Source organism: Lissotriton helveticus, chromosome 12 (genome assembly GCF_964261635.1).
Source record: "Lissotriton helveticus chromosome 12, aLisHel1.1, whole genome shotgun sequence".
NCBI classification, from domain to species: Eukaryota; Metazoa; Chordata; class Amphibia; order Caudata; family Salamandridae; genus Lissotriton; species Lissotriton helveticus.
In genome coordinates, this window is record NC_136073.1 from 727,235,642 (window position 1) to 727,261,988 (window position 26,347).

General features: G+C 46.1%; 1 long non-coding RNA gene across 1 annotated transcript in view; it reads right to left on the reverse strand.

Moving 5' to 3' along the window:
- Positions 1-4,711: 4,711 nt before the first annotated feature.
- The window catches only part of LOC144797827 (uncharacterized), a 40,840-nt gene continuing 19,204 nt past the window's right edge, over positions 4,712-26,347 (reverse strand). The window contains exons 2-3 of the long non-coding RNA XR_013603474.1: positions 5,226-5,384; positions 4,712-4,885 (exon numbers count right to left, since the gene is read on the reverse strand). This is a non-coding gene — a long non-coding RNA (uncharacterized LOC144797827). The remainder of the gene's footprint in view (positions 4,886-5,225; positions 5,385-26,347) is intronic.

Here is a 26,347-nt window from a genome sequence, read left to right on the forward strand (position 1 = left end):
CCATGATTAAGGTGCAGGAGCACCGAAACGCGTAGGGGGACAGAAATTTACCGGGTTAGAAATGCCGCTTTTGTAAAATAAAGGTTCTGTTGAACGGCCTCTCGTGGAGTGCATCTCTGAAGCTTGGGGGCTTTTTTGAACGATGTTTATACACGGCTGCTCCAGCCGTGGGATGATGCACCGCCATGGACATCGGAAGCAGGTCTGCGTGGCTGTAAACCCTGTTACAGCCTGTCCCAGCACGAGAGATGAACAATTAAAAAAGCAACATTCATAAACCTGGGGCCCACTGGAGGGCTAGAAAGAAATAATGAACATTAAATTGGGCAGTTTGAATTGGTTGACAAACGGACCGCACCAAAGTGGAACAATTAAGACTACGACTCCCGGCATGCTGTTCACTGGAGAACACGTGCCTGAAGGGTATTAAATGTGGCAGTCTATTCCTTTTTGCTTCAACTTGCCCCGCCCCATGATTAAGGTGCAGGAGCACCGAAACGCATAGGGGGACAGAAATTTACCGGGTTAGAAATGCCGCTTTTGTAAAATAAAGGTTCTGTTGAACGGCCTCTCGTGGAGTGCATCTCTGAAGCTTGGGGGCTTTTTTGGCGGATATATATATATATATATATATATATATGCTTCCACAACTTGCCACTGACTTGAGGACGCTACTCGCACAGAGGGTGATTCACGATCCTTTATTGAAGGAACCCAGGCATTTCATACCGAATATACAACAGTCCCAGCCTGACGCGTTTCAGAGCATCCTCGCTCCTTTCTCAAAGGCTTGCCTCGTGCACCAACATTTCTGGCCCCCCATAGTTCACCACGTGTGTTCACCTGATTGGCCTCCGGTGTGCCTTCCTTGTGGAATTAGTCCCTGTGCACTGGGACTGTTGTATATTCGGTATATATATTTATATATAGTGTTCTGAAGTCGTCCCTGACGCACATAAAGCCCAGGTATGCGGATAATAACCTTGGTGCCTGAATAGGGGGCCCCATTGTCCTCTCCCAACGCCGAATCAACAGGCATCCATTTTCACATTACCACAGTGCAGACAACGTTCTTTGCATTCCCCAGTAACAACTATGACCAGGTTGATGACTTTGCTCAGGACCTGTAGTAGGCTAGTGGGCTACATACCTCCCCAGAGACAGCCCATTTCTCCCCTCCCCTCCCGGCCCAGCCAACCACAAAAAAATCTGCCACCTACGCTTTAGTTATGCGCAGGGTGGCTAAAGTCCTTGATCTCGAGCGCCCCACTACGGAGGTAAAAACAAACGTACTGACTGAGGTTCTGCACTGGGCCAGACTGCTTCTGAGTTCCTCCCTCACAGTGAGGCCCTGATAGGTGCCTTGACCCTGTTACAGGTGACCTGTCCTTTTGGTTGCATCATCCGTCTCCAGAGATCCTCGTGGTACAGGCCTCCACCAGCCAGACCAACCCCATCAAAATCCCTTCCACTCCCCCTGATAGGGAATCAAAGCGAGTGTAGACATTTGGGAAGTGACTCTTCTCCTCCGCCAGTTTGGCCTTGCGATCGATTAATGCCTCCTGTGATTAATGTGTTTATGCTCATTAGCTCTTGGATTAAGTGGCACAAGTCCTACCTGGTTCTCTAGAAGACCTTCACCCTGTCCTTTTGCAGGCTATTCAAGATGGTTGCGATGGAGCCAAGTTCTCAATTCGTTGCAACTTCAAATTCACCTACTCCGTTGAATGAGCTGCATTGCCATTCGTCGTCGTGCGTGGCTATGATTGATTGAGTTTTCAGGCAACATCCAATCCTCTCTGATGGACATGCCATTCAATGGGACTGGCCTGTTTGAAGACCAGGCTAACTCAGCCCTTGAATGTTTCAAGGAGAGTATGGCTGCACCTTGCTCTCTGGGCATCTCTGCCCGGACTTGCCAGCCGCACCAATTCTACTGTTCCTTTCGCGGCTTTGACAAAGGTATCGCCTACTGCCAGTTTGTTCTGTCTAGCTGTTTCACATGAGAGGTAAAGGTCAGCTTGCTGCTCAGTCCACTGCCCAAAACCTCAGCCCCACATGCCACGCTCTTCAGTGTACCCTGTCAGGTTCACTATCACCCACTGGGAGGCAGAATCTACCGATTTTATCCAGCTTGGCAAGCATTCACGTCAGACAGGTGGGTTCTGCAAATAGTCTGTAAAGTTCGACCTCCCCCCCCCCCCCCCCCCCTGGAGGAAGTGGATGTCATCTTGGCAGTCAGACATCCCTCGACAAAGACTGTATGCACCTCTCACTGGGACAAGTTAGAGTTTTTTTGCGATGCACATCACATTGACACCCACCAGGCCCATTATTTGATGTCCTGTGTTCTTGTTCCCTCTCGCCCAGCAAGGCCTGCATTGGGCATTGTTATCTTTCTGCCTTTCTGCGATTTTCCTAATCAGCCTTCATTAAGTCACCAACTGTGATAAGGTTCTTGAAAGGGCTGCAGCATGTGTTTCCCCCTTCTCCTTTGTGATGCCCCAGTGGGCCCTCAATCTCGTCCTTAATGTGTTCTTTATTTGAGATACTCCACAGCTGCTCTCTGCAGCCCCTCACCATTAAAACGGTGTTCCTATTTGCAATCTCATCAGCATGGGCTGGGAGTTCGCTTCAGGAATCCCCATACACTACCACCTTCCCCTATAAGCTGGTTATTCGTAAGTGGACATCCTTTCGTTGTGACGCTGTTCCACATTAGTCTCACCATCGCCCTGCCGGTGTACTATGCTCGGCCTCACCCCTCTAAGGAGGAGGAGAGACTCCATTGCTTGGACCCTAAAAAAGCACTCCGGTTCTGCATCCATTGTACCAAAGACCACCATGTGGATGATCAGCTCCTTTGTGTGATTCCCGGAGTGATAAAAAAGTCAAAGTAGTGCAGAAGCATTCCATCTCATGCTGGATCATGCTTTGCATTACTATCTGCTATGCACTGGGAAAGAAGCTACTTCCAGAATGTCTGCACCCCCATTCCGCCAGGGCCGCTGCCACTGCATTGGCACGCGGAGTCCCTGTCCTAGATATCTGCCAGGCAGCTACGTGATACTAAAGGGTATGATGGATGGAGCGCTTGAGCAAATCCAACACTCTCTCCCAGTCAACTGATCTGGGTTTAATCCATCATCATTCTTTAGCTCACTCCACCACCCCAGTTCAGACATGGCCATATGCAAATCAGTCTGACCCTGTGCCTCATGGGAACAGTCCAGCGCGAACTGCCAAGCCATGTCTTCCCTGGACCGGAAACAAGCATCCTGGGACTGGTTTCTGGCTAATCAGACGTCATCAGCCAGGCTAGCTTAAATCCAGTGGCAAAGTGAGCAAGGGACCCACGTCTGGGCATACCCTGCCAACTTAAGGCGAACAAAGGGATACCAAAGGGGATGATGGACGGAGCACTTGAGCAAATCAAACACTCACCCCCAGTCAACTGATCTGGGTTTAATCCATCATCATTCTTTAGCTCACTCCACCACCCCAGTTCAGACATGGCCATATGCAAATCAGTCTGACCCTGTGCCTCATGGGAAAAGTCCAGGCGGAACTGCCATTCCGCCATGGCCGCTGCCACTGTATTGGCCTGGGATAATTCTACGTTAACAAATCTGCGGCTAGAATCGTCTCTATCAGATATATCGTTACCGAGGGGAAGTAACTCGTACTATGGATCCATGCAGCTCCTTGTTCAGGCTCCAGCGGAGATGGGGTTCCTGCTGTGCTGTCTGGCACTACTGCTGAGGGTCTGTGATCTCTGATTAACACTGCCCAAGACATTGCTGGCTAATCTAGAGAATTTATGAACACTTGCTTGGGACAACTGCCTGATCGTGGTATGTTGGGCTGCAAGGGACCTGCAGAAACTGTCTATAGTACAGTTTGCAACACATAGATTGAGTGGTGCTCTGGGGGGGGGGGGCACAAGGGCATTGCCACAGCATGCCCATCAGGCATTCAGATTTGTGGAGCAATGTTAATCTGTCATGTGTGTTGTGCAGGCCCATTGTTGTTTCCCCTATGTTAACATGAGCACATTGCACGCTTGACCTGCTTTGCGCACGCTACTATATGTTTGTATTTTGATTTGTGACACGTTGTACTTTCACACAGAACCTGCCATTGTTTTTAGCGTTCTGTTCTTTCCTGGGATTTAGTCTGAACACCGTAGACAAAGTCAAACAAAAAATGTCGCTTGTTATTCCGTTCTGGTCAGGCCCTAGCACATAGACAAAACATACAAAAGCAGCTGTTGTTTGAGAAAGCATACTCTTTGTCATATAGGCATGCACAAACCTGCAAATACACACTTGGAGAGAGATTTTTTTTTAGAGAAGCGATCGCACCTACACTTGAGATGTCGACCTTTCAACTGTGCACGCTAAGGTACTGGTCCACTGCAAACACCCAGAGGTCTTTTGTTATATAATCACTTTGTATCTGTAGAAGGAGAGAGGTTAGTTTACCCTAATATCTTGACCACTCATCTATGATTTATGGATTACTTATTATGCTGTTATGTGAATAGCAAGGACCCCCTGTAATTCGTAGGACAGGATAAAACAACAATGGAAAATATCGTTCCTAGGCAATATACAATCTTCTTAGAACATATATATTGAGAAATGAGTTCCGAAAAGGAGGTTTATAGACATCAATTAGTCAATTTTTAATGATAATAATATGTTGAGAAATGTATTTAAAACAATAATCAAAAACAATCATAAATAATAACAATAATTAATCCTTGTTACAATTCATACAAAAATTGTGTCATCATAAAAACAGACAGTGGCAAAAAAGGTTATGGTCTTCGACACAGGTTTCGCCGCTGTGAGCGCCTTCGTCAGGAATAGCCACAATTTACCTAAAAATAATTAAAAATGCATTCAAAAATACATTCGGAACTCATAATTTTAGTAGAAGCTGTCATCTTTGTATCTAATACTTTATGTCAAGTCAACACTACGCGAAGTCTGCTTTTAAAACAGGAGATACATGAAAATTACCTTCAGAGAGCAAACTTATTTTTATCTAATATCTTATTTTAAATCAAAACTATAAGAAAATCTGCTTTTAAACAAAACATATCTACAAGTACGGTGGACCCAGTTTCGGCTCCACAAAGCTGCACAGCCAGATACTGGATTAAATCCAATGAATCAAATTTATTTCATTCTTCTTTTCTTTTAAATTTTTCTCCTTACATTTTCACCATACTTTTTCCTTTAGTTCGATTCATTTTATTCAATATGTTATTTCCGCATTCTAAAAAGCACTCAGAAGCATGGGGTTCATTCCATGTCACGATTTATTGCCAATGGTCCAATGTATTTCGGGAGGAAACCTCCCTTCGTCAGGGACATCTGCAAGTGTAAACAAATACAGAACTTTAAGCACTGTATGCCAATGTAATTTACCGTCATCATATTACAATCGGAGAATTGCTTAAAAACACATCCATGTGAGCATTTCATTCATTAACATTTGTTGTACTTTCGTGTTAGACGCATTAAAACAACGTGCTGGGTTCACCATTTATGAAATAACTATTCCGGTACACCTTAAGAAATTCCACTAAATACCTTAAGAGAAATCCCAATTTGAACTCAATTCTAATTTATCACAATATGCGGACATTTATTTAAAACCTAAGCTTACCGTAACATGTAGACAAATCATATTATTTAAAAGGGCATCCAAGTGCAACCATCTCCGCGTGAAACAGTAACCATTTCTTTTCGTTTTCCTAGTGTGCCGTGCACACATCTCCCTTAGTCTAACGAGCTGGTTCAAAGACTCTATATTTATATATGTTTCCGCCCTCCTTAATGATCAACAGGTGATGTTCTGTGAAAACATTAATCTCTTTAACCCTCACAATTGGGAAATCCTCACTCTACCAGAATGCAATGCTCTATGTACTTGTCCCCCCCCCCCCGATTGTTTTTCATAATACCGTGTCTTTCAACAACCGTTAGCCTTCGGTAAAAACATGTGATTACAACTCATTAACTCACACAAAATCTCCTCCTCATGTCTGGCATAACTACTTCTGAATAAAACTTCAATCACAACTGTAATGCCTACAACATTTAAATAGATGGATGATTTTTCAACATGGCACGCAATTCTTCCCATACTTGCAGTGGCCCTTCTGTTAACTGAATGTCTTCTAACATTGCTGCTGTTTCTTTAGTCTTTGTTTCTTCAATGTTTCACACTGTGGGTGCTATCTCAGGAGAGACGAAAAGTTCATGCTATGAGTTCACTGAGTATGAGATGCACACCGATGTATTCCATTTTTTATTATTTCATTTTTTTCAAACACTTTCAACGTTTTTGGCGTGCAAAACATTCTCAGCGCTTGTCTCATTGCGCTGCAACAATATCTACAAGTACGGTGGACCCAGTTTCGGATCCACAAAGCTGCACAGCCAGATACTGGATTAAATCCAATGAATCAAATTGATTTCATTCTTCTTTTCTTTTAAATTTTTCTCCTTACATTTTCACCATACTTTTTCCTTTAGTTCGATTCATTTTATTCAATATGTTATTTCCGCATTCTAAAAAGCACTCCGAAACATGCCATAAATCAAACAACTGCATATATTTTGACATAGTACATATAAAATACAATACATTTAAAATGCAATACATTCCAAATTTAGAGAATATGAAAAGGAAAATAAAGAAAAAATAAAAGGAAAGTGAAGATACATAAAACAGGACCAATTTCCCAAGACACTAATTCACCTGATATATTTATGTGAACTAACAGCAGAGACATAAGATATTCTCTACGGCTTACTTATTATGCTGACCTTATTTGTGTTAGGCATCTTCTCACTCACTGTGTCCCGTGTACTGCATAATAGAGCACAATTGTTAAAATAAATCTTTTAAGCCGTTCTTGTGTCTCTGTCAAATCTTATTGTGGGAAAGTGTGAGAGTGTCACTACGATTCCTGAGAGAGTCTGGAGTGTTGTGTTCTGGGGTCTAATCACTTGTTCCTCTGTGAGTGAGTAGGAGGGTAAGTGAGACACTATAGCTAATCAGTTCTGAGCCAATGGGTCATAAGGTGGTAGGATAACTCAGTCCCTGCCTACTAAGGTTCTATGGTCCCAAGCATAGTTCTGTGATTTTGCAGAATCCCTGCAACAAATCCTTATAGTTACTGGTAGCATTATAATGTGTGGGTAGCTGGGAATGATTCTCTTTGCACTCCCTTTCTCTACTGTCCACACTGATTTGTTTCCTCCCTCTCCCCCCACCACTCTGTTCTGTCATTTCATGCTCCCCTCCTCACTCTGATTTCCCCCCATCTTTGGCTAGTACAGGGGCTAGGCTGGTCGGGTGCGGGACTGAGTATCGGGAGCCTGAATAGCTGGACAGGATATGGGTGGGAGTGTAGGCCCTGGCACTTTAATAGAGTGGATGTATGTAGGCTTATGTTGCTCCTATATGGTTCTGAGGGTAAGGGGATGTTGGTTGGGGTTTTGTTGTTTATATAGTGTAGGTGTACTGGGAGGTCGCGATATGCTGTGCATGGGAAATAAGTTGATCTCCTTTACAGGATTGCATGTGGTATAGTTAGATTGTTTACGTGGAAAGTACAGGGTTTGGGTACTTATGAAAAAACGTTACAGGGTGTTATCCTTTCTAAAACACCACAAGGTCCAAATAGCTTGTCTCCAAGAAAACACATCTCAATGATTCGGAGGATGGTAAACTTACTAAGAAGTAGGAGGGACAGGTCTTCCACACTTCCTTCTCTACCTATGCTAGATGGGTATTAGTCTGGGTGGCTCCTGGGGTCCCCTTCTCATTGGCATAGTCAGAGGCAGATGTCGAAGGTCGCTAGGTACACATATACGGTTTGCTAGACGGGTGGGAGATCTCTATTCTTAACACATACCCGTCCAACACAGACGACTGTGAATTCTTCTACTGCGTACAAGAGCTGGGTTTTCATTATGTTGACATGCCGCTAATTTGGAGGGGGGGACTTAATTTGTGTGCTTGAGGTTACGTAGTTTTCGACCCCGCTTCGCTACAGCCGCCATTTTGTGTTTAGTCGCCATTTATTGTTGCCTCACTCAGGCAGCACGGCTAATGCGGTAAAATGGTCTTCTGCCTTTTTCAGCTGCTCCATGTTTTTCCCCGTTAAAGAACAACCTTTGTCCTTGTGTGCGATACTGATGTCAGGGTCTGGCCGAGTTCGCAAAGCCGTGTCTAGACTGATTAATCCATGTCTTACTCCACTGTTTGGGTCCCACCATTCTTCTCTACCTTATCTTATTTAACTGGCCTTCACTATTCTCTTCGTGTGTTCTCTTGTTACATAGCCCTACTTTTGAAGCATTCTACACATGTTTTGCCACCTGCAAATTGAATTACGGGCACTAGTGTTGATTAACCTGAGGGGAGGAGAGCACACGGGGTCTGAAAGGAGGGTGTGTTTTAGACATCCGATAGCTTGTTTTCGAACTATTCCTATTTGTCAGTTTTGTGTATATTGGGAGTTGTCATTGTAAACTTGTGTTGTATAATATACTGTGCGCCACGGATTGAAGTGGCAGTCTCTTGAGAACCTACCTGTGTGGTACTTCTTAGACAACTGTGCTTAGCTGCAGCTAATAAAACCACTTTTCTATGCCTAACAGAGTGTCTCGTGTCTCTGTCGGTCGAGGCAGGTGAACTCGGAGATCTTAGGCGTGCCCTGCGCCGCCTGGCCCATAAGGTCAGGTTCTCCATGCTGAGCAGGGATTTGGATATGCCGCCACACAGGATGGGCTTTAAACCTCATATGACTGCTGCATGGAGTACAGCAATGCAAAATGTTGGGCTTGTGGACGTGTGGAGAGCACATTACACACAGGGTCAGGTGTACACATGTCGCACCCTCACGCATAATACACACAGCAGACTGGACCGGGTGCTCCTAGCTGGATTCTGGTGGCTGAGGGTGTGACTGTGTCCTATTTGGCCAGACCACACCTGGAGGGGGCATATGAAAAAGACCCAGGGATCACACGGACAGAGATACAGTTCTTCCTGGAGGGAGGGTTAGGGGTCGCTCTCCACATGGTGAAGGATGGGGCGTGGTCGGATTTGGAATCTGACTATACCTTAGAGGAGTTGCAGAGGCCCTACAGCTACTTCCCAATCTCAAGGCTCCTGGAGTGGAAAGGTTTCCACCGGAGTGCTATCAGACTTGGCCGCTCTCACGTTGGGACTCCTGGAATTGTTTCTTGAATCTTGCGTCAAGGGGTTAATACTCTTGACCATGAGGGAGGGAAAAATATGCTTGACACCTAAGCCCGGGGGGGGAGACATGACAGACCCAGCTGCCTAGCAGCTGCTCACCATTTTAAACATGGACGTGGTGATCCTATGCAAGATGATGGCCCTCTGTCTGGGTCCAGTGATGGGTGACCTGGTCCACGAGGACCAATGCAGGTTCATCTCAGGCCACAACACGGGGAATGACTTGAGACTTCTCACGCATATACTGAATGAGGTAGACCTAGGGTGAGAGTGAGGAAATGGTCCTGGTCGCTGCAGATATAGAAAAAGCATTCAACACTGTAGATTGGGGCTACCTCTTAGAAGTACTAGAGAGTTTTGGATTTGGTCTGAAATTTAGTGCCTGGATCAGATTCTTATACACAAGCCCGAGAGTGTGGATTAGGTTAGGCTCACTACAATCTGAGGGTTGGGATTTGGGACAGGGCACACTGAAGGGCTGCCTGCTGTTGCCCTTGCTGTTTGCTCTGACATTTGAGCCCCTGGCAATAACAAATTTGCAGAGATATGCAGAGATGGGGCATACCAGTGGGGTGGGAGGCGGCGACTCACCTGATGTCGCTATATGCGGACAACGCACTATTTTACCTTAGGCCAGGGGCTCCAGGGAGTCTCTGGTACCACTGCTGCATATCCTTGATAACTTTGAGCGGTCACCAGTCTGCGATTGAAATGGAGATAATCATTATTGTTCCCACGTCTGCCTGATCTGAGCGTGACCAGTTCCATTACCTGGGGATTATGATTGCACATTCGAAATAAAGCCCAAATGCAATACAACAATGGCAGAGTCTTGGACTCTTTGAAGGCCTCTGTTGCTTTTTGTAACGCTCTGCCACTCTCACTGATGGGCAGGATTACTGTCTCGAAACTGGTGCTACTCCCCCGCTGCATCTATACTATACAACACTCCCTCTGCCCCCTCCCTCCTTGGGTATTTAAAAAGCTGAATCCAGTCCTAACGTCTTTGATTTGGCCCGTAGGGTGGATAGGAGAATGCCGATGTTGACTAGGAGGATGGCGGGTTTTAGGCCCTCCGACTAAATTTTATTACTTTGCTTCAATCCTGTAACATGCTGCATGATGGTTTGCGGAGGTAGGCAATTGGGAGAAGCTTTTATTGGCGGGATGCATGGATGCAGAGGATCTACCAATATTGTTAATGGAGGGTGGTGGGTTCTCCAGGGACCATCTTGATGTGATCTGACAGATCCCTAGGGTATGACAAATGGTGCACGGGGTACTCCGAAGGGCTCATTCCATAGGTACCGGTGTGGATACTAGCCCTCTTCTCCACATGGAGGATAACATGACATCAGGCATGGGGGTATGAAGTTGTGAGGCCTGGGGTGACATGTACCCGAACAAGCTTTTTACATCCTTTGAGGATGCCCAGCAGGAGTTTGGTGTGGGGCCGGACCACTTCTTGCACTAGGCTGGACTGGCTGGGTTTGCCATGGAGACTTGGAGGACCCTCCCTGCGGCCCCACCTGTTTCTTGCAAGCTGCGGGTGATGTGACCTTGTAGGACTGGGATATACTTGGTCTCTCTTTTATATTATTATATAAGTACATTGGGTTGGATATAGTACATTGGATGCTATGGGCGTGGGATGCAGACCTGGGGGTAGGGCAGGGGGAGGGGGGTGTATGGCCCACTGACGGACAATGACTCGGCCAGGGTGTGTGCATTGACCCACATGGTTTCTAGTAATGGTTTAAGTTTCAGATTCCTACAGCACACACATACGACCCCCGTGACACTGAGCTGACATGGAAGAAACAGATTTTTTATATTTGGCCTGGGTTTGCCCATTAGTGCTGACTTTTGTGCCCACGTCAACAATAGACTCATGCATACCACAACACTGCAGGGGAACCCTCACGCTGCAGTTTTGCCTGCTAGTAATGTAGCGAGCCCCCAAGGGGGTAAGATGGTCTACAAATTCCTGCAAGTGGCGTTGGTCTTGACTAGAGAGTGGGTAGCTATTACATGGATGAGACAATGGGCGCGCCTGCTGACTCATTGAGTGAGGGATGTTACTAAGTGATCTCTAGCTGAGGACATTCATATTAGAACTGAACTCATGAGAAATGACAGGAGGATACAGAAGTGTGGGTGGGATTGTGTGATCGTTTCCTAGCTCCTGAGATTGTACTGAGTGATGATGACTGAGACAAAGATGGTTAACAATGTATGTGATTGTACCTGACTGATGCTAGCATTTACCCACTCATGAATTATGTATCCCTTTTATTCCAATGTCAAGTTAAGTGATGGAACACCTTTTGGTGATTCTTCCCTGTATTGGGAATTGCTCTATGTCCTATATGTGAAAGAAACACATAGTGATAGATTCCTTACCTTAGAATTACCCCCGGCGTCAGACTGGATCCGGAAAGTGTTATTCGGCAGTACCCCTGCGCGTCGGAAGGTGGCGCCGTGCGGCTCCGCGTCCGTCGGTGTCGTGGTCGCTGAGATGACGTCACGGCAGCTACTTAGACGACGCCCTCGTGCACTGACGTCAGTTCTTTCTTTTTCAGCGCCAGCAAGCGCAGGTCCGGAGAGACTAGTACCTCAAGTCATTTTTTTACTGTGTTTTTTAGGCTTTTTGTCTCTGTTTTTTTGAGTCAATCGACTCCTGGTGTCGTAGGGATGCCTGGTTTCAAGTCTTGTGGGGACTGTCATCGGATGAAGGTGACGGACCCGCACCGTGTGTGTCTCCACTGCCTGGGGCGTGACCACGACCCCAAGTCGTGCCCCGACAGCCGGGCCATGGCACCGAAGACTTTGCGGGAGCGGTCCCGAAAGTTGCTGGAGGTCCGGCAGTCTGCTCCACGCCACTCAAATTCTGGTCCCGTGGGAGGTCGACGGACCGGTTGCAGAGCCTTCACCATCGTTCTTCTGGATCAAAGTCTTCGCACTCTGGTCAGGTAAGACAAAGCACAAGAAGTCGAAGAAGCGTCATCGCTCAACGACTTCCCCTCTCCTATCACGCAACACGGCTGAAAGTGCAGGTGGTGCCTCCCTCATGGTTCACGCGGAGCCTGTGGTGTCGCCGTTGGCCTACTCGCCCTTCTCGGGTCCGTCGGCGACTCCGGCCCAGCTGCTGGACTTTCTGTCAGCCATAGCCCGCATCTTTGGGCTGTCCGGCCCCGCCGGCACGCCTTCAGGCCCCGCAGCCCCGACTAGGGGTCCTCGCCCTTCACTGTCTGCGGCTCCGGTTCCGACATCGCTGTCTGCTCCGGCCCAACACCGCAGGGCCCCCAAGGATCCAGGCCTGGATCCCAGTCGATGCCGGTTGACCTTGTTACACCTCCACCGACGTCAACCCCTCTGGTGCTGCCCCCGGTTTCAGCCTCAACATGGACACGGAGCCGGAACGGCGTTGCTCGACGCCGATTCCGACGGGGCCTTTTTACCCCTATGTACAGCCTCCTTATTTTTGCCCTGTACATCAGCCTGGGGAGGACTAGGAGGGGTCTGAGGACCCTTTCACAGCTCAGTGTGAGTATGACCCAGACTGGGCAGAGGAACTGGGGGATGCCAGTGGTCTCGACACCTCCCCTGACCGTGGCATCCTCACTCCTCTTACCTTGGCTACGGAGGAGGGTACAAGTTATGCAGTAGTGCTGCGTAGGGCCGCGGAGGCCCTCAACCTCCAGCTCCCTACCGTGGCTGTCAGGACTAACCTCCTGACAGAAGTGCTTCAGCTGGCAGCTACATCTGTGGAGCCACTGCTGCCTTTCAATGAGGCACTTTCTGATGTTCTTTTGGGCACCTGGTCCAGGCCCAACACAGGGGCTCCTGTTGATAGGAACGTGGCCCGATGCCATTGCCCGGCCCCAGGTGACCCCATTTTCCTCTCCCAACACCCCACCCCTGAGAGCTTGGTTGTCCAATCCTCAACGTCCCAGAGCGCATTCCCTACTGCACCCGGACAGGGAATCCAAAAGACTGGAACTATTTGGGAAGAAGATTTTTTCTTCTGCCAGTTCAGGGCTGCGGTCTGTGAACACCACATGCCTCTTGGGCCATTACTCCCACTCTGTGTGGGTTACGGTGGATCAAATGCTGCCTCAGTGTCCGGAGGAGGCGCGGACAGTGCTCTCGGAGGCTATTGCTGAGGGGAGAGATGCAGCCAAGTTCACAATAAGATGTGGCCTTGACATCGCCGACTCGCTGGGCAGAGCGATTTCCACGACGGTGGTGCTCCGCTGCCACGCCTGGCTGAGGACTACTGGCTTCTCGGGGGATGTCCAGAACACCCTGATGGGCATGCCCTTTGATGGCATTCGCGTTTTTGGCAACAAGGCAGATAGCGCGTTGGAGCGTTTTATGGACTCACAGGCTATGGCCAAGTCCTTGGGCCTGTCGGCCACTCGCCCTCCTCCGCCTTCTGCTTTTCGCTACTTTTGTGGCAACGGAAGGGGCACCCCAGCACGTTCGCTTCAGAGCCACAGCAGCAGCGCGGCCGCAGACGTGGGAACCGCAGAGGCGGTTCAGGGGGCCAGCAGGCGTGTCAGTCCACTTCCACCCAGGCCACTACTTCCCCAAAACCTTCCTAGTCCAGTCTTTCCGGTTCATCAAACGCTAGTGGGCGGCAGGATTTGCCATCACCTCCCTCACTGGCACACCATCACTTCGAACAGGTGGGTTTTAGACACAGTCCGGAGGGGCTACTCCCTCCCCTTTGAGACTACCCTTCCAGCCATGCCACCCCAGTACCACCGTATGTGGGGTGATCACTTGGCAGTTCTTCAACAGAAAGTCAATGCCCTCTTGGCCAAGGGGGCCATTGAGCACGTTCCTACAGCAGAAGTAGAATGTGGTTCTTATTCCCACTACTTTCAGGTGTCCAAGAAGGAAAAGGACCTGCGTCCTATCTTGGGCCTCAGGGACGTCAATCGCTTCCTCCGGAAGGAGAAGTTCAAGATGCTGACTCTGGCTCAGATCTTGTCTGCTCTTGACCCTGGAGACTGGATGGTAGCGTTGGACTTCTAAGACGCATATTTCCACATTCTCGTCCAGCTGGCCCATCGGCGTTAACTGCGGTTCATGGTAGGCCACGAGAATTTTCAGTTTACTGTGCTCCTCTTGGCCTTACCAGCACCCCTCGGGTGTTCACAAAAGTGATGGCGGTTGTCGCAGCTCATCTGCACAGATCAGGGGTTCCAGTCTTCCCTTATCTCAACGACTGGCTGTTGAAGACTGGCTTGCCGCAGGCAGTCTTTTCCCCCCTCCAGACTACGGCTGACCTCCTGCATTTGCTGGGGTTCTCCATCAATGTGCTGAAGTTGCACCTGATTCCCTCTTAGAAGCTCCTCTTCATCGAAGCGGTTCTGGACACGATGCAGTTTCAAGCCTATCTTCTTGAATGGAGAGTCCAGGATATTCAGGCAATGATTCCGATATTTCAGCCTCTAGCCTGGGTTTCGTTCAGGATGACCCTGAGGCTGCTGGGCCTCATGGCCTTCTGCATCCTGCTGGTCACTCAAGCCAGATGGCATATGCGGGCTCTGAAGTGGGACCTAAAGTTCCAGTGGGCGCAGCATCAGGAGAACCTGTCCGATTACGTCCAGATCTCGGAGGGCACTGCACAGCAGCTGCAGTGGTGGCTCATGAACCGACATTGGGCCCAGGGCAGATCCCTCTCCCTTCCTCAACCGGAGCACACAGTTGTGATGGATGTGCCCGTCCTGGGATGGGGGGCCACATGGGAGTGGCGGAGATCAGAGGCCTCTGGTCTCCAGCGGAGTCCAAGCTCCATATCAACCTTCTGAAGCTTTGGGCGGTCAGACTTGCACTGAAGGCATTTCTTCCCTCTGTCAAAGGGAAGGTGGTGCAGGTGTTCACAGACAACACCACCGCCATGTGGTACTGCAACAAACAGGGTGGTCCTATGTCAGGACGCTCTGCGCCTCTTGACATGGTTTGAACAGCAGGGAATTTCCCTGGTGGTTCAACACCTGGCAGGTTCACTGAACGCCAGGGCAGACTAACTCAGCCGCAGGTGCATGATGGATCACGAATGGCGTTGTGACCTGGACGTGGCGGAAGGCCTCTTTCAACAGTGGGGAGAGACTTGGTTAGATCTATTTGCCACAGAAGAGAACGTGCAATGTCAGCAGTTCTGCGCTTTGGAATTTCCAAGGTGGCACTCGCTAGGCAACGCTTTTTACCGTGAGTGGAGTTGTGGTCTGTTGTACGCCTTTCCGCCTATACCACTTCTACCTAGAGTGCTGAAGAAGATTAGATGCGACCGGGCACAAGTCATTCTTGTGGCGCCGGACTGGGCTCGAAGAGTTTGGTATTCCGAGCTACTCAGTATGACAATTGATCCCCCGATCCAACTGCCTCTTCGGGATGATCTTCTGTCGCAGCAGCAGGGGACGGTCCTCCACCTGAACCTGTCCATACTCCACCTCTTTGTGTGGCGATTGAGCAGCTGCAGTTGATTCCTTTTGACTTGCCTCCTGAAGTCTGTAATGTCATTCTGGCAGCTAGGCGTTCCGCAACTAAGTTGGTATACGCCTGCAGGTGGAACAAATTTGTGGCATGGTGCACGGCAAAGTCTGTGTATCCCCTTTGTGCCCCTCTTTCAGAAGTTCTTCTGTTCCTTCTTTCCTTGGCCCAGCAGGGCTCAGCTCTGGGCACTATTAAGAGCTACCTTTCTGCTATTTCGGCCTTTCTCAGGCTGCCTGATCAGCCCTCTCTTTTCAAGTCCCCTGTTGTAAATAGATTGCTCAAAGGCATTACTCATCTTTTCCCTCCTATTCCTTTCGTAATGCCACAGTGGGACTTGAATCAGGTTCTTACATATCTAATGTGCGCTCCCTTTGAGCCTCTGCACAACTGTCCTCTTCGTCTACTGACCTTAAAGACTGCTTTCATTGTTGCCATTACCTCTGCCAGGAGAGTGAGTGAGCTCCAGGCTCTTTATTGTGAGCCTCCTTTTCTATCTGTCCATCCAGACAAGGTTGTGCTCAGGACTCGTCCATCCTTTCTGCCAAAGGTTGTCACTGCCTTTCACATCGGGCAGGCTATCACTTTGCCCACCTTCTTTCTGCCTCCGCATCCTTCGAGAGAGGAAGAGAAGCTCCACCGCCGGGACTCAAAACGTGTGCTCTCGTTTTACTTGAACAGCACACAACAGTTCCGGGTGGATGACCAGCTCTTTGTTGGCTGTGTTAGCGCCAAAAAAGGTTGGTCCGTACACAAGCGGACTATCTCCCGATGGGTGGTCTTGTGTATTAAAACCTGTTGGCCTCTGGCTAAAAAGGAAGCTCCGTTGGGGCTGCGCGCCCATTCCACCAGGGCGAATGCAGCCACTACAGCATTGGGACGTGGTGTCCCCCTGCAAAACATCTGTCAGGCAGCTACGTGGGCCTCGCAGCACTTTTACTAAGCACTAATGCCCGGACAGCCAAGTCCGGAGAGACAGCTTCTTTGGCCGCTCTGTTCACCGAGACTTCCTGCTGTGATCTTGGTTCGCAGACCCACCACCGGGGTTGGTATTGCTGGGGTATCTATTCTAAGGTAAGGAATCTATCACTGTGTTTCTTTCGGATGAACAAGTGACTTACCTTCAGTAACAATATATCTGTAAGAAACATTAGTAGTGATAGATTCCTTACCGCCCCACCCATCCTCCCCGTTCTGCGAACTGATTTCTAGGGTTAAGGTCATCCCTTTCAGGGCCATAGTTTCAAGGCACCAGTCATCAGTATCTTGCATGGCTCTGCGTTTCTGTCTCGAAAATTTGTGTACAGAACTGACGTCAGTGCGCGAGGGCGACGCCTAAGTAGCTGCCGCGACGTCATCTCGCCGACCACGATACCAACGATGGACAGGGAGCCGCACAACTCCGCCTTCCGACGCGCAGGAGTTCTGCTGACGAAAACTTTCTGGGTACAGTCTGACTCCTGGGGGTAATTCTAAGGTAAGGAATCTATCACCACTAATGTTTCTTACAGATATATTGTTACCTAACTTGTTCATTAATAGGGTGACCAGAATTTTAAAGCCAAAAACCGGGACATTTCCCAAAAATAGAAAAAGGACTACATATTTACTTCAACACAGCGCACAGAATGACAGTGCTTCTTAGCAGAGAAGTACAGAAGAGGTAGTAAGGACATGAATAAAATGCAATTTTTTAAGCCAGTAGCATCCCTGTTTATTAAACTGCTTTCATATAACAGCTGCTAACTATCCCTGCTTTGCAAAACATTAAAGGATACCTCCCACCGTTTTGAGCCGACCCCCTCTAAAAACCGACACATGAGCTTGATTTCCTGAAATCTGCCGGGACAGCTGGCGAAACAAGCATTTGCAATGCAATAGGTCTCGCATTAGGAAAGTTTGAGCTATTGGTATTGTAAATGACACATTTTTTATTTATGTTTTGTTTTTTAAAATAGCTAAATTAATAGCTTTGTCATTTACAATGCCAATAGTTATAACTTTCGCAAATGTGACACCTATAGCATTTGTAATGCAATATGTGTTGTATTTACGTGACTTAAATGTATTGATATTACAAATAACAATGGTTTTTAATTTTTTCAATAATACGTAAATGAAAGTTATTGTAATTTATAATGGCAATAGCTTAAAGTTTTGTAAATACCTTTTGTGAAGATTGTTCAGTGTATTTTATTGTGACGAAAATCCAAGAACAGAAGTGAAATATTAACATCTTTTTGTTACATTTGTAATAAAGCTTGAAACATTGAGAGAACATATTTGAACCAGGTGGTGTTGAATGGTTGCACAGATTAAATGCTGTGGTGGCGCTGAGTGATGTTGTGATGGCGAACGAGTGATGCTGTGGCGTTCAGTGATGCTGTGGTAGCGCATAGTGATGTTGTGGTACCCCTGAGTGATGCTGTGGTGGTGCGGAGTGATGCTGTATGCTATGCTATGCTATGTTTTGCTATCCTATGCTTTGATTTGTTATGCTATGCTATACTGTTTTGTTTTGCTATGCTATGCTTTGTTATGCTATGTTTTGCTATGCTTTTTTGTTGTGTTTTATTATGCTATGCTTTGTTTTGCTATGCTATGTTTTGTTATGCTATGTTTTGTTGTGTTTGGTATGCTGTTTTGCTATGCTGTTATAGGTTTTGTTTTGCTATGCTATGTTTCGTTGTGTTAAGATATGTTTTGTTGTGTTTTGCTGTTTTGTTATGCTATGTGTTGTTGTGTTTTGTTATGCGATGTTTTGTTATGTTATGCTATGCTATGTTTTGTTGTGTTATGCTATGTTTAGTTTTGCTATGCTAGGTTTTGTTGTGTTTTGTTATGCTATGCTATGTTTTGTTGTGTTTTGCTATGTTTGGTTATGCTATGCTATCTTTTGTTATGCTATGCTATGTTTTGTTATGCTATGTTTTGTTATGCTATGCTATGTTTTGTTATGCTATGTTTTGTGTTTTATTATGCTATGCTTTGTTTTGCTATGCTATTTTTTGTTATGCTATGTTTTGTTATGCTATGCTATGTTGTGTTTTGCAATGCTATGTTTTGCTATGTTTTATTATGCTAGGTTTTGTTATCCTATGCTTTTTTTTGCTATCCTATGCTTTGTTTTGCTCTCCTATGCATTGTTTTGCTATCCTATGCGTTGTTTTGCTATCCTATGCGTTTTTTTGCTATCCTATGCGTTGTTTTGCTATCCTATGCGTTGTTTTGCTATCCTATGCGTTGTTTTGCTATCCTATGCTTTGCTATCCTATGTTTTTTTTGTTATGCTATGCTATGCTTTGTTGTGTTTTGCTATGCTATGTTTTGTTATGCTATGTTTTGCTATCCTATGCTTTGCTATCCTATTCGCTGTTTTGCTATCCTATGCGTTGTTTTGCTATCCTATGCATTGTTTTGCTATCCTATGCGTTGTTTTGCTATCCTATGCGTTGTTTTGCTATCCTATGCTTTTTTTTGTTATGCTATGTATTGTTATGCTATGCTATGTTTTGTTATGCTATGCTGGTGAGGGTGTGTGAGGGTGAGGAGGTGTGAGGGGGTGTATAGTGAGAAGGTGTAGGGTGAGGGTGTGTGAGGGTGAGGGGGTGAGGGTGAGAGTGTGTGAGGGTGAGGGGGTGTGTGGCTGTGAGGGTGTGTGGGGGGTGAGGGGTGTGTGAGGGTGAGTGAAGGTGTGTGAGGGTGAGGGTGTGTGAGGGTGAGGGGGTGTGAGGGTTTATGGGGTGTGAGGGGTGTGCGGGTAAGGGTGCGTGAGGGTGAGTATGAGGGGGTGTGAGGGTGAGGGGGGTGAGGTTGAGGGAGGTGAGGGGGTGTGTGAGGGGGGTGAGGGTGCCGGGTGAGGGGGGGTGTCACACTGTGTTCTCATGATGGAGCAGATTTCATCTGCAGTCAGGCATTGTTTTATTTTTGTGCTTCAGACAGACTGCATTTAAATTGCCACGCACATTTTGATGCAAGTAAAAAAACATGGCACATGAAAAACATGAAAGTGAGGCCTATTCAGTCTGAAATGCTTTTGCTGAATTAACATGTGTTTTTTTGCAATGTAGAGAAAAGTGGCCTTTTTAGCTTTGAAGCTTAATAGAATGTTTCTCTCTTCCCAGCTCATTCCATGCAATCTAAATTCACTATTTCTGTCTTAAGAGACTTTGACTTGTTGCATATTTTGATAAACATTTTCAGTTAATAACACCTCTTTTTATAATGAGTGTGAATTAATAATGCACCAAACACTACACAGGGGGCTAAATGCTTTTTTGCATGAAAAGCTATCTAAAACATTAAAGCATGTTGTTGTGCGCGCTATATTAACTGTGTGTGCTTTTAAAATTTACACTAAAGCATGAAAATGCTATGTTGCACATTGCACATTTATTTTGCATGTTGTCATAAATAATAGAAAAGCTGCTTGAAACTGATAGCTTGGCTAGGAAAACATTTAAAGGGGTATTAGTATGTAGTTGGGAAACATAATGGGCTGATTTACATGAAATTAATATTCTCTTTGTGTCGGTTTTATTTTTGGGCCTACCATTAAATGGCTGCCTGTGAATCCAGCAAGGCTATGACTTGTAAAGAGAAGGGTGCAAGACTGAGCCAGCTTTCCTCATGACAAGAAGAAGTCAAGGACATTTTGAACTGTACATTCTTGTGATTATGCCAGTGTACCAGTTAGTTAAAATATCCATCCTACTGCGCTGTGAAAGGAAGGAAGAACATTAGAATGAAACATTTTTCCTAGTTAATGTTGCAAAAACAATATAAATGTATTAACTCATGTATGCTTCTTTTGTTAAAACTGGTATAGTCAGGATTTTAGAATGAGTCAGGGTAGTGAGAACTCTTGCCATCATGACTGACCAATCATGTACAGGTTTTCCTGAAGATGCAACATTTTTGTGTAGACTGCCAAGAATTAGAGTATAAATAATGACCTCTCTGGAGGGGGTTTGGCTTCTAGGCTCATTAGGGGGCTGTGTGAGCTCTTGAGAGAAGGAACAGATTAGACCAGACATTCTATGGGTTAGGTACGAGAAACGTACCGGGAGATTGCTGAAGGGCGGAGTTTGCGTCCGAGGAGAGTCAGGGGGAGGTTTCTTGCTTCCACGTCATATTTTGGCACTGCAGGCCACATTCCTTTGAGGTATGGTGAAGGGCGGGCTGTCTCACTTCTTGCTTGCTCTTTAGACACAGACAGGAGCAGAGAATGCAGTGGATCAGGATAGAATTAGACGCTAAACTTTAAGTTTATGCTTTGACTAATTAATTAGGTCTAAAAAGATTTATTTGACTTATGCATTTCTCTTAATGGGAGATTTTTGCAAACTTTTTAATTATTGATTAGCTTTGCAAGACTATTTTTCTTATAAACTTTTTAAGAATTTTGCGCCACATTTTCTTTCCTACATGTAATGCTTATATGCAGACTGTAATGTGTTTTGTTTTGATGCTATTTTTCCTGTTTTCCAAATTCTGTAACCTGATTGATATTTTACTAATGAATTAAGGGTCAGAGAAAAACTTAACTTTTGACTTGAAAATAAAACCCTTCAAAATACTCAAACAACTCTCTTTATTGGCTTGAATAATAATTGCATTTTTGACTGTTCATGAATAAATAAACAAATGCTTGAAGTCTGCTTAACGCCGTCAAGCGAGCCGGATTTAATAGTTGATAATTTTGAAGCTCTTTTAACAAATGTGGCCTCCCATCTTCTGAAACCAAAGGGGTCAAAAAAGGGTAATACTCACAAGTGGTTTAACTCTGAATGCTCCAGAGCACAATCTAGCTTAACGAAGGCCCATGATAGGGATTTGGTCAGAGTGGCAAGGAAAATTTATAGAAATGCCATTATCAAACGTAAAACTGAACTAAAAAGACAGGCATGGGACGACTTGGGCAGAGCGTCAGAAATAAAAGACAGCCGACTCTTTTGGGATGTCGTGAATCGTCCCTTTTTAAAAAGTGAGGAAAAGGAAACCTTGCAGATGCACATTCCAGGGAGCATATGGGAGGCATATTATGGGGGAATTTTTAACCCTAAGAGGCTTTCTTCTTTTGTCTCCTGTTCTGAAGTGCTCCCTGATACATGGAGGGAATCAGCAGACACGCTTAGTCTCTCATTGACTCTTCCAGAGGTAGAGGCTGCTCTTAGAAAGGGTATAGCTTTGAAAGCCCCAGGACCGGATGCAGTGCCTCTGGATCTTTTTAAATACAACACAGATGTGTGGGCTCCCCTTTTATTACTTCTGTTTAAATCAGTTGTGGTTGGTCGTATCCCGACCTCATGGCAAGAAGCGGTTTTGGTCCCGATATTTAAAAAAGGCAACAAAGATGATCCTAGTTGTTACAGACCAATATCGCTAATAGACGCGTCCTGCAAACTCATGGGCAGAGTGATTCTGGCTCGTTTAGAAACTTGGGCCGAATCCAATGGAATCATCGTCGAATCCCAATATGGGTTTAGGCGGGGTAAAGGCACAAATGAGCAGTGCCTAAATTTGGCGCTGATCATGGGTAAGTACACGAGAGCTAAGCGTGGCTGTATCCACCTGGCTTTCATGGGCTTATCCAGTGACTTCGATACTGTTTGCAGGGGAAAATTATGGCAAATAATGGAGTCTATGGGGTTCGAGGAGCCATTGGTCACATTACTTCGCAGACTTCATGCTGCCACCACAGTAAAGATCAGATTTGGCCCCACAGGGGAGACGACAAAGCCCATACCATCAACTGAGGGTGTCCGCCAGGGGTGTATATTGGCCCGTTTTTGGTCTATACCAATGGGTTGGAAGCCTTTTTGTTAGAAAGTTGTGCTGATTTTCCCCAGGTAAATGGCAAACGTATACCGATGTTATCCTATGCGGATGACACGGTTTTAATGACCCTAACTGCAAATAGCATGCAGATTTGCCTAAATGCGTTTGAGATTTTTATGCAGGGGTTAGACCTAAGGGTCAACTTTGCCAAGTCTTTTGCTATGGTCTGCGGCCCGAAAGGGGTTAAATCTCGCAGGCTCGTGGTAAGGGACTCGACTATCGAGAAAGTTGATAATTTCAACTATCTGGGGAACTTATTCAACAAAACACTAAGTTGGGATCCGTTAAAGTTAGCGCGTGTACAAAAAGCTACCCAAACTGTTGAAGCTATTTTTCGTGTTTCTAGCAAACTGGGGCAGCGGCCGGTTGCAGATTTGAAATCCCTATACAAAGCTAAATGCATCCCGGTTGTAACATACGGCGCGGGTGTATGGGGTACTCAACCCTGCAATAACATCCAAGTAATGGAAAATAAGTTTATAAAACGTCTCTTATGTGTCCCTCCAAGCGCTTCTAATCTTTTTTGCCATACTGAAGTAGGCTTGGAATTTGTGAGTGACATCCATGTTTCTCCTTTGTTGCTTTGGATTAAGGTTTGGCGCTCTGATGATCTGAAACTTACTAGGGAAATATTACTAGATTGTCTTAACCTTGAACATTATGATAATATCCCATGGTTATCATATGTTAGGAATACTTTCCTTAGAATAGGCTTGGGCCACATCTTTTCAAAAGTTGAGACCATCGGCGCTGAATCAAAGCAATTAACCAAAGAGGCGTATCGCTTAGACTTAGGGATGTTGCGAAATAGCGAGAGTGCGGTCTACCATAGGGGGAGGTTGTATCACCAACCTTACCTTTCGTACATAGAGCAGACACAATGGCGTTTTTATTTAACTAGGTTTCGTCTGAGCACATTGCATTTTTTATTTGCATTCCCACAACAGGTGGGTTGGTGTAAGAGTTTACCCTTGTGTGCTTGTAACAATCAAGTGTCTCAAAATACTCTTCATTTAATACTTTTTTGTTCCCTGTACAAAGATCCAAGGAACAGATTTATTAGACCAATCTTGTTATCTCTTGGATCCCGTAATTTTAAAGAGGGATATGAACATCTACTCTCATTATCAACTCCAGTAATATGCAATGCTGTTCTTAGTTTTATCAGAGTAGCACTCAGCATTAGAAACCGATATTAATTAACTACTGTTATAGACTGTTGACCCTCATAAATGCAATTAGCTCATAGCTTGGCACCAATATTTATTCATTGTATTTGTACTAAATTGATTTGTAAATGATGTATTGACAAAATTTATAATGGTCCGAAGTCAATTGTAGAAAGTTTTTGAATTATCCAATGTTTTGTTATACTTTTATGATTCTGTCTTTATGAATCGAAATAAAGTTTCAAATGATGATGATGATGATGTGACTGTTCATGATTATTTAAAATCTCCTGAAGGTAATACATGGTGTGAAGGGCCCAACACCTTTTCAGCGGTAAATTAGAGGTAGCATGAGGGTTTTACATTGAGAAACTACCAGAAGAAATTACCGCTCTATCACTCATAAATGGTTTAAAGTAAAACAGTAGCTTAGAAAATAATGTAGGGCTCCGAATAGAAACCTGCCTGGTCCCACTCGCGTTAGTAACACAATACTGTCCGGCCATGTCAGACGCTCTACAGAACAACTTCACCCCTAAATACCCACTCATTGGAATCTCCACTTGGGCGTCATACGCCCAAGCACTGTCGGTCAGCCAGCCCAGCCCAGAAGCCAGAAGCAGACTCCTTAGTACCTGTTCCCGCTACAAGCCGAACACGTAGCCACAGAGTAACGTCACAAACGAGCGCTGCGCACAGTACGCTGCCACCAAGCACCCTCGGAGCCGTATTTCAAGAAGGCAGGCGGGCCTACCAGCCATGATAGAAATAGAGATAGGACTCCACATTACAAGAGGAAGCCACCGAAAAATACTATTGACACAGAGAAGGGACTGTGCGCGCATCTGTCATTATTAGAACATGAAATCAATGATCTCTGGTTATTGGGTAAGGTTACACAGAGTCAGTAGCAAGTATGATATTTTATTTACTTTACCCCCTGGAACATAATACTTGGGATATGTAATGAAGAAAAAAACCTTTGTCACTTGTACTAATCGGGATGTAAAAGTAGATTAAAAGCGCCCAAATGTATTCCATCCGTCAATAGGATTAAAAACGTGTGCAATCAAAGTGCGGGCATTTGATCGTGCTTCCATGTTGGGACTCGACAAAGAAGGACAACGTAGATAGCAAACAAAATTAATTATCGGTTTCCTACCCGTCTCTGAACTCATGACACGAGCCTAAAGACTAAGAATCACTGTGTCTGTATTAAATTTGCCACCACTTAAGCTGTGGATCATTGCAATTATGTGAGAGTGTTTGTTTAGTTCATCTTGCTGTGCCTTCACCATGGCTTCCTTCTCCTCCAGACGGGCCTCTAGTTGTGTCTTTTGCACTTCCAAAGACGAAGCTTTAATGCTTAATTCTTTTCTTGCTTCTTCGGTCTTGCTAAACTCTTTCCTAAGAATATCAATAGTCTCTTCCATATTTTCTTTTTCTTTCTGCCTAGATTTCAGTTTGTCCTCCAAAACCTTCAACTTCTGCTGCAGGCTTGCGATCTTACTGTCCCGTTCCTGGAGCTGCTTGGTTAGGTCTTTCCTCTGCTCCTCTAACACTGCTAACTGCGCAGCGTTTTTTTCATTCTGCAGTTTGAGTGAGTCCAGTTAGCCCACTCTGCCACCCCAGTTCAGACATGGCCATATGCAAATCAGTCTGACCCTGTGCCTCATGGGAACAGTCCAGCCCGAACTGCCAAGCCATGCCTTCCCTGGACCGGAGTCATCACCACCCCCTTTTGTACCACTTTGTTCGCCATAAGTTGGCAGGGTATGCTCAGACATGAGTCCCTTGCTCACTTTGCCACTGGATTCAAGCAAGCCGGGCTAAAGACGGCTGAAATGCCAGAAACCGGTCCTCGGAAGCTTGTTTCCGGTCCAGGGAAGGCATGGCTTGGCAGTTCGGGCTGGACTGTTCCCATGAGGCACAGAGTCAGACTGATTTGCATATGGCCATGTCTGAACTGGAGTGGCAGAGTGGGCTAAAGAACGGTGATGGATTAAACCCAGATCTCTTGACTGGGTGTGAGTGTTTGATTGGTTCAGATGCTCCGTCCATCACCACCCCCTTTTGTACCACTTTGTTCGCCATAAGTTGGCAGGGTATGCTCAGACGTGAGTCCCTTGCTCACTTTGCCACTGGATTCAAGCAAGCCTGGCTGAAGATGGCTGAAATGCCAGAAACCGGTCCTCGGAAGCTTGTTTCCGGTCCAGGGAAGCATTGCTTGGCAGTTCGGGCTGGACTGTTCCCATGAGGCACAGGGTCAGACTGATTTGCATATGGCCATGTCTGAACTGGAGTGGCAGAGTGGGCTAAAGAACCGTGATGGATTAAACCCAGATCTCTTGACTGGGTGTGAGTGTTTGATTGGCTCAGATGCTCCATCTATCACCACCCCCTATTGTACCACTTTGTTCGCCATAAGTTGGCAGGGTATGCTCAGACGTGAGTCCCTTCCTCACTTTGCCACTGGATTCAAGCAAGCCGGGCTGAAGACGGCTGAAATGCCAGAAACCGGTCCTCGGAAGCTTGTTTCCGGT